Raw genomic sequence first — 13789 nt, 5'->3', positions numbered from 1 at the left:
ATCATTGGACTCCCTAATGTGTGCGTGTCAAATAAGATAGATAGGAGATTTGAGATCATAAAAGATATCATTTTTTTTAAATTGCACAATTAGAGTCCGCTTCAAGGTTTGCCTCAACAGTTTAACACAATTATAAAAAAAGGCAATGAATCGCATGCCTCATGCTTGCTTGATGAGGCTTATGCCTTAATCAGGATGACGCATGCCTCAAGTTACGTTGCTACACAATTTGAACTCAATTTTGAATGTGTTAGCCTACAAAATTAATGTTAAGGTTATATATATATATATAAAATTAAACCTATTTACCATGCCTAAACCAGACCAAATTTGCAAAGAATCGCACAACCTCAAACTCACATCTGCATGATGCACACTGCATGACCGCAATCAATCCTATTGTGTGCCTATCCTCACTACCACCGCTATTTCTCCTCCAACACCTCTTCTCTTGTTGTTGAAAACCCATTTCATTATTTATAATATGGGGTAGGACATAAAGCAACTAATTATAATGATGATTCTAATAAAAACCACTTTAAGTTATTAGAGTAGGGGAGACTTTTGAATTCATAAATTATGAACTTAGACTGCTTGTTTATGTTGACCTGGGAGACTATATATGTAACGTAGTTTATATCATTATATGACTTTTAATAGCCTTACTTTGACTTTTATGATCTTATTTTAACATCCTACTTTGATGTTAATATTTTATTTATTATTTTATATTTTTTTATTAATGTAATGGTTTAAGTAAAAGACTTATGCATCAAAATGCCCCAATGCTTGAGTCTTGCCTTAAAAAAAATCTCAATATTTGATTGCAGAATTTCAAACCTTGATAGGTATATGTGAGCTCCGAAAATTCGCGCCCTAACCTCCCCCGCTTTTAGGAAGTTTTAACGCTTTAAGTTCAGGGGGAAAATTTCAGAAGGCATATTGGGTTTAAAATAAGAGACTACCCAAAGATTTTGCCCTCATTTTGCGAGGACTTTATGACCTGAGTTCTAGTTTCTTATAGGCGCAAGCCCCTATAGTTAATTACCCCTCCCGATGCCCCTATAGTAAATTATCCCTCCAGATAACGAGAGAGAACTTTCGATTAAGGTTAGTTGTCAATCAGATTCGTAGAGATACGTGGTATCTGACGTATAGTAGCAGCACGGGTTTGGTATTTGAAATTTTGATATTCAAAATTAAAAATGTCAACATCTTGCACTTAAGGAAGATAGTGGGGGAATGGATGATGGACTCGATCAAGATCCCATGGTTTTGTTATCCTGGGTCATCATTATCCTTGATCTGCCTAGTAAGAAGAGGTAGTCGACCCAACCTAACAGAAGGATCCTTGTCGGCAACCATGGGTTGCATCATCCAAGGGTACCTTCTAGACCTCGGGTGGATGTTTGTCTAAAAGGACAAATTTGAATCCACTTTAGCTGATAAAGAACTTTGTGTCTTATCAATCATATCCTATTGATTCATATATTAAAGATTTAGTATCATTGGGAGCATACGAGCTCTGGTCATGACCATAATTTAATGGTGTCATTTGGTGGCGAATCACCTAGTTCAGAGGGCCCAGTCATAACCTTTTATTTGCAGTGTCATTTGGCGACAAAACCGTCCGTTGGAAGATATGTGACACGTCCTTGATGGCAAAAAACTGTTTGAGAATGAATCTTAGTGATATTCTCGACCAAAAATTAGTTACTTATGAGCTAAAGTGATATTTAAATTTGTCCACCTCGGCAAACTATTGCGGAGCGTGGATGGGTTTTGCTTTAAGCGTTTTGGTGTTAATTTCAATTTTAAATATTTGGTATTTTTGGAGTTCTGAATTTCATAGGCATTTGAGAATTTGGGAGATGTTTTGAATATTTGAAATTAACCTCTTCAGTTGAGATATATATTCAACACAACCATCATCGGGGTATTTATGGGAAATTTCATTCATGGGTTGAACCTTCGACTCTGTCGACTCTGTCTACAGAGGATCAAATTCTTTATTGACTTTATGGCTTTATTAGTGATTTTTCTTGGTTATGTCCTTGAAGGCATAATATGAACGTATTAAAATAAATATCTTGGTCAAATCCGTAACCGTATATTTATTTGATAGTTCGAGCTGTCCAATGTTTAAAATTGCGTAATCGGGTATTGAGGCGTTTTTCGTTTGTGAGGCGAGACGTAAGCCTCAAGGCATAAGCTTCAAAATAAAAAAATTGCGTAAACATAAAATGATAAATTTTGTATATACTAATGAGTAAATAATATATAAACTATATAAATGCATAAGATATGAAGTGAAATCAAAATATCTCAATAATAAGAAAACATGAAATATAGTTCAACTCAAACTCCATTTTTCTCAAATCACAATATTCTTTTCATTAATATATAATTCCAAAAATAAATAGCAATGACATATCACATAAAAACTCATAAGTCATCAGCACTGTCATTACTAAGGGGGTCTTCATTTGAATCATCAGTATGATGAACTGCTCTCTTCCTTTCGTCCTCTCATATAGAGTCCAATGTCTCCCAATTAGGTCTTTCCTCAATATCAGTTATTTTCCTTTTCCCTAAATATTTTTGAATAATCTCAAAATAAATAATAGTGTAATACATTAATAAAAGTCAACAACAACAACAACAACAACAACATCAAGCCTTTATCCCACTACGTGGGGTTGGCTACATGAATCCTTTTTCTCCATTATGTCCTATTAAAAGTCAAATTCTTGTTTAAATCTAATAAAGAAAGGTCATTCCTAATATTTTCTAACCAAGTCTTTTTAGGTCTATCCCTACATTTCTTAACACAAGTCAAATCTAATACCTCTACTCTCCTAATCGGGTCATCTAAAGGCCGCCTTTTTATGTGACCAAACCATCTAAAGCGACTCTCTCTAATCTTATCTTCTACTGGAGCTACTCCAACCTCTAATAAAAGTCTAAGTAAATTTTATTATTTATATACCTTTTTTGATTTGTTCTTGAGTTATGATGGATGTAGATGCTTTAAGACCATCAAGAAATCAACATTTAATTATTCATCTTGTAATTCAGACGACATCATTTCATCTTCATTATCTACAAACCACTCATCATCAGATGTCACTTCCTCGCAAAGCAATGGATCTTCATCATCCATTAATTTTTTTCTTCAAATTCCTATCTCTGAGTCTCCTATTATACATAATGTACACCAGTGAATTCATCCTCAATGTGGACAAGCAATTTCTCATTTTTGTTTGTACTTTGTTGTAGGTACTCCTATTTCTTTCATAGCCAGATGAAGAACATGTCAAGCCCAAAACCTTCACAGTAAAATGCTGCAGTTCCGAAGTCCCATCGCCAAATTGAATCCACTACTCAATTAATATTTATATAAGAGAGTTTAATTAGTGCGAAAAAATAACTTTTAAATAAATGTTTAAGAAATAAAAAAAAATTACCTTGAGATCATTTGACAATTGTATCATTTGCTTTTTGTAATCCAAAAAAATCTTCTTTGTTCCTAAAAGGTACCAATTGTATGTCAACATTTGATCTTTCAGTTGCATCACTTATTAGCCAATCTATGCAATGATACTGTCCCAACTTTATTTCAAGTGCCGGTGAAGTTGTAGCTCCAATCTATCATCAATAATATTCCAAATTTCTTAAAGCTACCCTCTTCGCCTCCTAAGTTGGAGATAATCATTTCTTTGGCTTCATCAATGGCATTGTAGATGAAACCCATTGCAGGCTTCTTCTCAGCTTCCACCATCCTTAAAACTTGAACCAAATGTCTAGTGGTTGTAATGACATATAAGATACTTTGCCAAAATTTTTATCATTTAAAATAATTTTTCTAATCTTTTTTCCCTCAGCCTTCTTCGCCCAAGCGCAACTCAACCACTGTGTAGATGTGAATATAGCCTCTAAAGGTTGTCTAGCATCCATCATGCTCTCTAAGGTCAAGTAAGAGGTGACAAATCTTGTTGTTGCTGGCCTTAGAATTTCTTTTTTTGAAAATTTTCTCATAAGAACTAGATTCCAAGAGTGGTTGTAAATAAATTTTGTTATTTTTTTGCTTTAGTAATTGCATTCTTATGTTGAGGTTGCTCACCAAGCTTCTCAAGAATTAGATATATACAATGTGCAGCACATGAAGTCTAATACAGATGTTTCATCTTCTCCATAAGTTTGTTACCTGTAGCCTTGTAAGCACTTGCATTATCAGTCATAACTTGTACAACAAAATATTCTCCAACCTCTTCAACAATGATATCTAATAATTCAAATATGAATTCAGCATCTTTGACCTCATCAGATGCTTCAACTGATCTTAAAAATACATTATTATAAGGATTATTAATGAGAATGTTGATTAGACTTCTATGTTTAATATCAGACAACCCATCTGACATAATTGTTACTCCTTTTTGGGTCCAAGTCCTCTTAATTTTTTCGATGCTTTTATTAGTGCTTTCCAACTCCTCCTTCAGAATCCATGTTCTCAAATCATACATGGTTGGAGGTTTGAACCCTCTCCCAAATGCTCCAATTGAATGAATCATGTTGTAATAGGCAGGTGATGTTGCAACATTAAATGAAATTGCATTTTCGTAGAAGAATCTGCCTATATCCTTACACACTCTTCTCCTTGCCTCCCTTGTATTTTCTGGGGCTATCTTCTGTGTAATAGGAGGCATATCCTTTGATGTGTCCACTATATAATTATCCATAGGCTCTCTAGCACCCTAGATGAAATGGGCTTCATCGAAGAAGATGAATCCCTAACGCTGCGCTCACTCCCGTAGTAAGAGCCAACATTAACTCTATCTTCAAATTGTTTCTGTGCAAGATGTTTTGACGTGGTAGACTTATTCATGTATGACTTTATCTCCTCCCTTACAATATCATGAACTTTGGAGAGTGGAGCAACATTCTTGTGAGACCGTGAAAAGTGATCTTTCATCCTAGTCACACCACCCTTCATAACTTTATCACATTAATTGTATTTTAGATAGATATATGTTTTATCACTTCCCCCTACATCCACTTGAGTGCTATATTTCCATGATCGATCTTTTCAATGACCTGACACAGCTTTGTCTTTACTTCTGACCATCCTTTATGAGAAGAATATATTAGTATAATATATTAAACCCCTTAACATAATGCTTCACTTATTTTATATCTAGAAAACTTATATAAGCATGCACTCATGAAGAAGCAGACTAATATTAACAACTACTACTAAAGATGATGAATACAACAATATACCGGTCTGCCAGGGGTCCAAGGGGGTGCTGCCCCTTGGCGAGGTTCGACCTGCCTGGTCTGGTCGTGGGGTCAAGGGGCAGCGCCCCTGCGGGGGTTTCTGGGGGCAGCGCCTCTGGAATAAAATTTTATTGTAAGAGTAATTTTGAAGTTTTGCTTGTTTTTAAAGTTCGTAAGTTGTTTGTATGGAAAGATACCGAGCGATACCGAGCATGTACCGCTCGGTACTGAGCATATACCTGTTCGGTACCGAGCAGTACTGGCTCGGTACCGAGCATGTACTGAGTGGTACCGAGCATGTATCTAGTGGTACCAAATATTGTTGTACCGAGCGGTACCGAGCATGTATATAGTGGTACCAAACGTTATTGGACCGAGTGGTACTGAGCATATACCTAGCGGTCTCAATGTGGAAGGAAGCGGACGTCGAAGGAAGAGGGAAAAAGATCGCGATAGAAGATAACTCCAACCTAACTCGCGGTATAAGATATCTCCAAGCAATAAGTGCAGAACAACTCAATTTGTAAGGAAGCCGACGCCGAACGAAGATGAAAAAAGGTCACTCGAAGAAGAAGGGAGAAAACCTGTTCTTTGGAAATTACGGAACACTGAGCGGGGTTGGGGTGTCCGAACCGAACAAATATATATTATGTTATTTTTTTTTTTATTTTTAGAGGCGGAGGCCTCTCAACCGTTAGGCGAGCCGCGCCTCAGTAAACTTGAGGTGTACACCTCAAATTTTGAACTCATTGCGTAGGCTTTGAGGCTTAAAGGGGCGAAAGTGCGTCAACGCGCCTATTATTGCACAATTTTAAACCATGGGTGGAATCTCTATAAACATTTCTTCCTCTAAGTCTCAGTGTAGAAATGTGATTGGGGACAATTGAGCTTGGAAAGTCTATCAGAGATGTGACTGTTGATCTACGGTCACGATTGAGTCGATGTATTTATGAGTCGTATTATGTATTTGTCTTTTATTATGTTATGTTGTATTTGCTTTATTATTTTTCCGCTTAAGGGAGGTCGTGTGTAAGCCCCAAGGGCATTGTCATTTTTTATTTTGAGTCCTTTGTACAAGGCTATATATAACCCTTATGTTCTTTTTTTTCAGGTTTAATGAATGAATAAATGATAAAATTTTTCCATTGCTTGAGTTCTTTGTGAGATGTTGAGAGTGCTTTGGAGAGAATTCCCTAGGAGAGGGAAATCGGATCACCCACTAACCTTAGAGACGGCCGGGTTCGTTTTTCTTCTTCACTATCTCTTTTCCTCTTCCCTTCATCTACTAGCCGCCTGCCTAAGGTTCCCCCAGACCACCCCTATGCCATCGGCCACCTTAGCCGCACCCCACCGTCGGTTAACTCCCCCACTCCACAAAGCCACCTTTCTTTCTCCCTTTCCCCCACCGAAATCCCCACAAGCCCCCAACCTAGCCGCCAGCCATAACTCTCACATCTTCCCTCCACAATTCAAGTCACTTCTTGAATACCTTCCATAAGTGATCCCTCTTAATTTAGGAAGGTCTAATTTCAAAATTCAAAATAATTTGAATTTGAAAATTCTTTCATAATTAAGAAAATTTATTTTAGGAAAGTTACTAAATTAAATCCTATTTGAATTTCAAATTAGATTGGATTTAATTAAATCTTTCATAATCCCTTAATCCCAAAATAAGAAACCCAAATCTGTCCCCACAATCCCCTCCTAACCCATTGAAGCCGCCGGCCCCCCTATTGTATCCCTTGGGACTTATTTTTAAAACCCACTAAGCTCTCTCTTGAAAATAATTCCTATTTCCCCCACCTCTCTTGGCCGAAATCTTTCTTTGCCCCACCTTTTAATTTCTTTCCAAAAGGTAATCTCTTCTATTGGAATTAAATTATAACCTTGCCCCTCTCTCTTGCCAGCTGCCCCCCCTCTCTTTCTCTTCCTTAAGTGCTCTCAATCAAAGAGATTAGTTAGGAAGTTGCTTAAATCACTTTCCCTCCACAAAATTTGAACCTAATTTAATTCCACCTTCCCTCCTTCATAGGACGGCAACCCTTCTCTCATTCTCCAAATAAATTCTAGAGAGAAACTTCTTTCTCCCTAGAGATGTCTCAATGGGAATCAACATTGATCTTCGTCTACACATCATTCTTTCAAGCCAATGAATGGTCGATCCGGAGCTTGACTACGGGTTTGCTTACGACGAACATGGCAACGTCAACATCCTCCACTCCACCTTCGATCTCAACCCGGAAGTTGATCGTTTTATTAAAGAGTACATGGACCACATCATCTTCACGCTTTTGTAGGCCATTGACGAGTAACTTTTCAACGTTTAGTGGCAAATCGTTTTCGGACCATCCTAAGGGTGAACTTCTTCTCCTTTTCATTTAATTTCCTAATCCACTAATCTTGTAGGTGGTGATCAAGTCACAAGGAGCCGTGCTTTGCCTTCTGCCTCTGCTTAGTAAACGCAGGATTGAGTGTGCTTTCTTATTGTTAGATTAGAGATTTTGTTGAAAACTACTTAATTTGCATGATGTTGAAATTCTAAGTTATTTTGATAATCCAAATGTTTGGCATGTGATTTGGCCTAAGCGTAGCTACCCCTCTTATATTTTCTTTTATCGTTTTGATTGCTAATAGTTTTAATCGTAATTGTTCTTATCAAAATCGTGCAAGTTTTTATCGAATACATTCAAAAGCATTGTAGTCTTGCATCAAAATGCTTTTTTGACATCCATCTATTTCAGATGTCAGTTATAATTAGCTGTTGGTCAGAGCATGATCCTCATGGTGTTCTTCTTGGCCACAAGTGCCAAAGTTTCTTGATAGTCAATGCTGTACGTTGAGTGTACCCTTTCACTACCAATCTTACCTTATATCTCTCCAGTGTACCATCAACTTTATATTTCATATAGAGCACCCATTTGCAACCAACTGGCCTTTTTTTATTGATAGGTCAGTGATCTCCCATGTATTGTTCTTCTCCAGGGTTTGCATTTCATCTTTCATGACTTTTTTCAATTTTTATTAGATAAGGCCTCAGAAATATTATTAGGAATATGAATATTATTGAGTGTGACTTGGAAATTTTTGTGTGAAGGTGAAAAGTTATGGATGGATACAAAGTTAGTTATGAGATACACGAGAGGTTTTTTTTGGTGAATTTATATTTACCTCAATTTTAGAATTTATTATTTTGTGCGGAGTCCGGAGGGTATCCAGATACCAATAAAAATGCACCAAATCACCCAAAAAATGTATCTCACTCGGCACCCGTACTCGGTACCCGCTCTGTATCGAACGCTTAACCGGACGGGAGAACCGTCCGGTCTCCGCACAGAATGATAGCTCTAATTTTAGGAGACAGTTCAAATTCTTGAATCTACTATGGAGTATAGTTTGGAGTTGTACGCCTTGAATATACTTTTCAAAACCTCATAATATTTATAACAACTTTGTCTCGATTTCTGAGCTTTAATTTTAGGTTTAGGTTGATTGGTTTAAGATGGATGTGAAAGGTCAAGAGAGGCAAGCTCGAGATGGTTTAGATTCGTGGATCTACTTTGGAGCATAGTTTGGAGTTGTACGCCTGAAATATACTTTTCCATATCTTATGTTATCCATAATAGCTTTGTCCTCAGTTTTCTTGGCTTTAAATTTAGGTTTAAGTTGATTGGTTTGAGGTGGAGCTGGAAGGTCTAGAGGGGCAAACTCACTTTTCTCATCTTCCTCAGTTTCAGTGCCCCCCCTGAAGATAAGGTTTGGTGAAATAGGATTTTTTGTTTGTTACAAGTAACATCAACAGATATAAGAATTTTTTTGGAGGGATGATAACATTTATAACTTTTATGGGTGGATGAATATCCGACAAAGATACATTTGAGTGCTCTTTGATATAATTTTTCTCTATTTTGGCTGTGAATGTGAGCATAGGCAGTGCACTTAAAGATTTTGGATGTGAGGTTTTTATGGGTTCAAAATTTAGGGTAACAAGAAAGAATATTCATTGGTGTTTTTAGTCTAAAGGTTGTTAAAGCTAGTCGGTTTGTAAGATATGTAACAGTTAGAAGGACTTCCCTCAATAGGATTTGGGTATATTGTGGTGGAAAATAAGTGCATGGGTGGAGACAAGAAGATGGTTATTTTTTCTTTCTGCAAGTCTGTTTTGTTGTGGGTTATGAATACAGGAAGACTCATAAATGATATATTCTTTTTGAAAGTAGGACACAGTTTGGTTAAACTAATCTTTGGAATTGTCAGAACGAAAGTTTCTTATTTTTACCCTGAATTGATTCTGGATCATTGTGTGAAAAATGGGGAGGATAGTGCTAATATCAGATTTGTTTTTGAGGAGAAAGATCCAAGAGACTCGAGTGCAGTCATCATTGAAGGATACAATTTATCGGGCCCCTGAGATGTTAGGAATTTTTAAGGGTCCCTAGATATCACTATGAATAAGGTAGAAGGGGATATAACATCTTTCATTTTTATTTCGAAAAGAAACTCGTTTATGCTTGACTAACTCACATGTTTCATAATGAAAATATTCATTTTCCAACTTATAAAAAAATTTGGGTACATATTTTTTAAGACATCAAAAGATGGATGACCTAATCTAGAATGATGAAGTCAAGTAATATATTTTTTTATTAAATAGAGATGACATAGAATAACCATTATTGATAATCATGGATTTGTTCAGCTCTTCCAGGTAGTACAATCCATCGCTCTCTTTAACAAGTCCAATCTTCTTTCTCGATCTCTGGTATTGAAAAAAGCAACAATAGGGTTGAATATTGAGATTATGTTTGTGGATAATTGAAGTACGTGGAGCACATTTTTTGGAGTGAGGGAGGGCGATATGAGTATGTCTCTTTGGCTTGCTATTGTGGTAAGAGAAGCATCAGCATTGATGATTTTCTTATCACTCGGGCAAGAAGTGTAGTTGATAAAGTGGGTAGTGGAGTGTCATGTGGTTTTGGGCTTTTGAGTCAATGATCCATAAACCTTTCAAATGATTTCTAAAGGCACTTAATCCAATGGATGTAAGAAACTTACTTGAAAGTATAAGAGAAGAAGATGCATGTGATTTCTCAAGGATTACCGAGAGTTGTTTTAGCTTATCAATATCTTCTTTGTTGAGCTCTCTGAAGCTGAACTGCATTTCTGGGTTGGGTTGATTTGTTGCAGTGTTTGTCATATTCCCTTTTGTCCACTTCTGTGATTCCACTTTTTATTTGAGGGTTTTTTCATATAATTTCCAGTATGTCTCTTTTGTGTGTCTTGATTTCTTGCAATAGTTGCACCAAAGAGAATTTGTTTTTAGGTTTTGAGGAATCCTTGTTATGACGCCTTTTTGGTTGTCACCATTATCGAACCTTTAGTAACCTTTGATTCCAACATTACCCCTCATTAGCTTTCCTTAACACGAATGAGAGAAATTGTCTCATTTAGTGAGGGTGTCTCTTATTTGCCAATGATTTGAATTCTAACCTGGTCAAACTACGTATTTAATCCTGCAAAAAAGTCATACACTCTATCTTTCTCGTTAAAGCTTTTTAGGATAGAAGCATCTTTTGGACACTTGGTCTCAATGCATCTATAGTGCTCAAGTTCTTTCCACAAAGAGTGGCATATTCAGTCATAGTCTTGCTTGTTTTGTGTTTTTTACTTTAACTTTAATTTTGAAGATTTGTGCAGTATCCCGAGCTTTTGAGAAGGTTTGTTTGGCGGCATCCCATATGTCTTTTGCAGTATAGAGGAACATGAAAGTATAACTAATTTATGGAGTCATGGAATTTCACAACCATGACATGATCATGGAGTCTGCTGAGAGGAAACACATGTAGATTTCAAGTAATCCTATCAATCTTTGGAAAACAACGAGAATTCTCCACGAAAAATCCATACAAAACCAGAAAAGCAGTAGATAATTTGTATTATTTGATGAAAGGAAAACATAAAATACCAAGATATAATTGATCATCTATTCGAGAGGAGGATTTATCTCTCCCAATTTTCTAGACGCCACTAGAGCCCAAACAAAACCTAAGAGAGATCTCAAATTTTAGCCAAATTCAAGATGCCCAAATCCTATGAAAACAAACTATTTAATGCATACAATACAAAATGAAATATATAAAAAAAATACAAAAGGAAATATCTAAACAGTCTATACATTCAAATTTCCCTCTTACATCCCTCAAAAAACCTTCTTATTATGTCTACTGGAGTCCACAGTTTAAGCATCATGTAGGAGAGGCGGACGAGTTCCCCCTCTGTCTCCGCGAGCTGGTCTAATAGGCCGATATAACAATATCCCCCTCCCAAAGACCCATATTGTCCCCCATGGTGGAAAGATGACACTCTCCTTAATTTTCTTGTTATCACAAATAGTGAAAACCTAAAGAGTTCAGTTCTTACACCTGTTTCTCGATGCATACCTTTCATCACACGCTTTGCACTCTTCTCTTGTAATTCCATTTATGTGAACTTCTTGAAGTTGTTCTCAGGTCTTCCTCCTACAGTCTTTTGCTTCGAAGTCTCCCAAAGAGTATCTAATGTTGGCTCTTTGGAAGCCAAAAAGGTGGTGATCTTCCTGTACGAGCCTCTTGAGCTGCTGCCTCCCGTCCCTCTCTTTAGGTGCTTCTGATCTTCCACCAACTGAGCTAGCTCCATAGCCTCTCCCAAGTCATGAGGCCTCATCACTCTAACCTCTGTGCTGATCTCTGATTTAAGTTCTTTCATAAAGTTCTCCTCTAGTACAATCTCCGAAAGCCGGTCCAGTCGACTGGCCAGGTACTCATATTTCTCACGGTACTCCACCACTATCCCCTCTTGTATCAAAGCTAAGAACTGCTCATCGAAATCCCCTCCATTGCTGGTTTGGAAACATTCCAACATGCAGTCTTTAAACTCCCTCCAGGTTTGTTTTGGTCGCCTCATATCCCTCTACCGATAGCATGCTAAAGCTTTCCCTTCCAAGCACATCCTGATTGCCATCAGTCTCTCCCCCACCGTCAACCTGTTGATGGTAAAGTACCTTTCCACTTTGTAGATTCATCCATGAGCATCATCTCCCTAAAAATAGGCATCTTCAGCTTCCTCTCCCTCAAATGCATATGTTGGGTTTAAGGTGACATTAATTTCAAGCGCAAAGTGGGTTTGAAAGCACCATTATGCTGAATTGGGACAAACTTCAAAATAATCCTCCGATTATTTATACATGACAAATTTAATCCCAGTGTATCACGTTGCTCCAATTTAGTTTCTCAATTATACAAAATGACTCAAATAGTCTCTTTGGGATTAAATTAGGATCAATTTTGTATATTCGAGGGATTAAAGTGGGATCAATTTTATATTACAATTATAAGATGATGGATCATTTTGGATTAATTTTATACAATTGAGGGATTAAATTGGAGCAATGTGATATTTTGTGACTAAATTAATCACAGATGAATAGTTTTGGCATTATTTTAAGATTTTTTTTTTGGTGCTAAATATAAGGTGTCAGGTCAACTACCACATCGGTAGAGTGATTTAGCTCCAATCATGTCAGTAGATTTATTTGGGTGGTTATGATTTATTCTTTTACATTGTTATTGTGCAATCGGACAGGAGAGGGAATATTTGGGTGGGATTATAGATTACTCCATCTGTTTGAGTATCTTTTGGAGAGGAGTTAGAACAACCTTATATCCCTTGTTCTATGGATTAATAAGAAAAATGGTAGAAAAATAGGAAGTTAAGGAAGAGAAATCAAGAACATGTGGTCTTACTTAAAAGGGCCTTCACGGATTCAGGTTAGATTCCTGATTGGCCTTAATTATCCATCTAAATGATCATCTTTTTTTTATTTTTGTCCCAACTATTTGGAGTGTATTGACAAGTGGTCCTCAGTGATTAATTCTCTTCAAGTGTTCCATGTTTTTTCAACTCATAGCTAGGTTGTCTCACTTGAATTTTAGCCTAGACTTCCGTGTCAACTCTATTTACAAAAATCCTTGTGGGTGTTTTGCATTAGAAGTCTATCTGACTTACGTTCCTGGTCAATCAACATGGAACCTAATTTCCTTGTAACTACAATCTCTGTTGGGAGTCCTGCTACGCTAAAAGAGAGAGAAGCTTTATTTGTCTCTTTCATTTTGTGCATCTACAAAGAGTCATACTTTGTTTCAACCAAAATCTAGTCCTGAAAACCTAGGTGAAACAACCCTGCTAATTCAGTTTGATATTAGCATGTCAGTATTGGTTCAATACAATGCTTCTCCTTATGATGTTATAGTGTACGATGGAACAATCGAATGCTGAAGATTGAACTTATTTCCTTAAATTATACCAGAAAAAGGGAGTCTATTCAATTCTTAAGAGAAGCTCAAAAGAAGTAGCTGCCTTAACTTCAATTGTAAAAGCTATTAGGTGTTACTATTTAGGTAATCTTTTAAGCACCTCCCTAGAAAAGCACAGGGCTAGGAAACATTCAGGTGGTCACCCCTTATAATCAGAGCGT

General features: G+C 36.8%; 1 protein-coding gene across 2 annotated transcripts in view; it reads left to right on the top strand.

Annotated features, from left to right (window-relative positions):
* Window positions 1-13789, top strand: part of LOC110107706 (zinc finger CCCH domain-containing protein 59) — a 79424-nt gene that overhangs the window by 9139 nt on the left and 56496 nt on the right. The gene's annotated exons all lie outside the window — the stretch shown is intronic.

This window comes from Dendrobium catenatum, unplaced genomic scaffold (assembly GCF_001605985.2).
Source record: "Dendrobium catenatum unplaced genomic scaffold, ASM160598v2 fragScaff_scaffold_1284, whole genome shotgun sequence".
In the NCBI taxonomy this organism is placed as follows: Eukaryota; Viridiplantae; Streptophyta; class Magnoliopsida; order Asparagales; family Orchidaceae; genus Dendrobium; species Dendrobium catenatum.
Note: the sequence above shows the minus strand (reverse complement) of the source record. Positions and strands in the feature narration are given on the sequence as shown.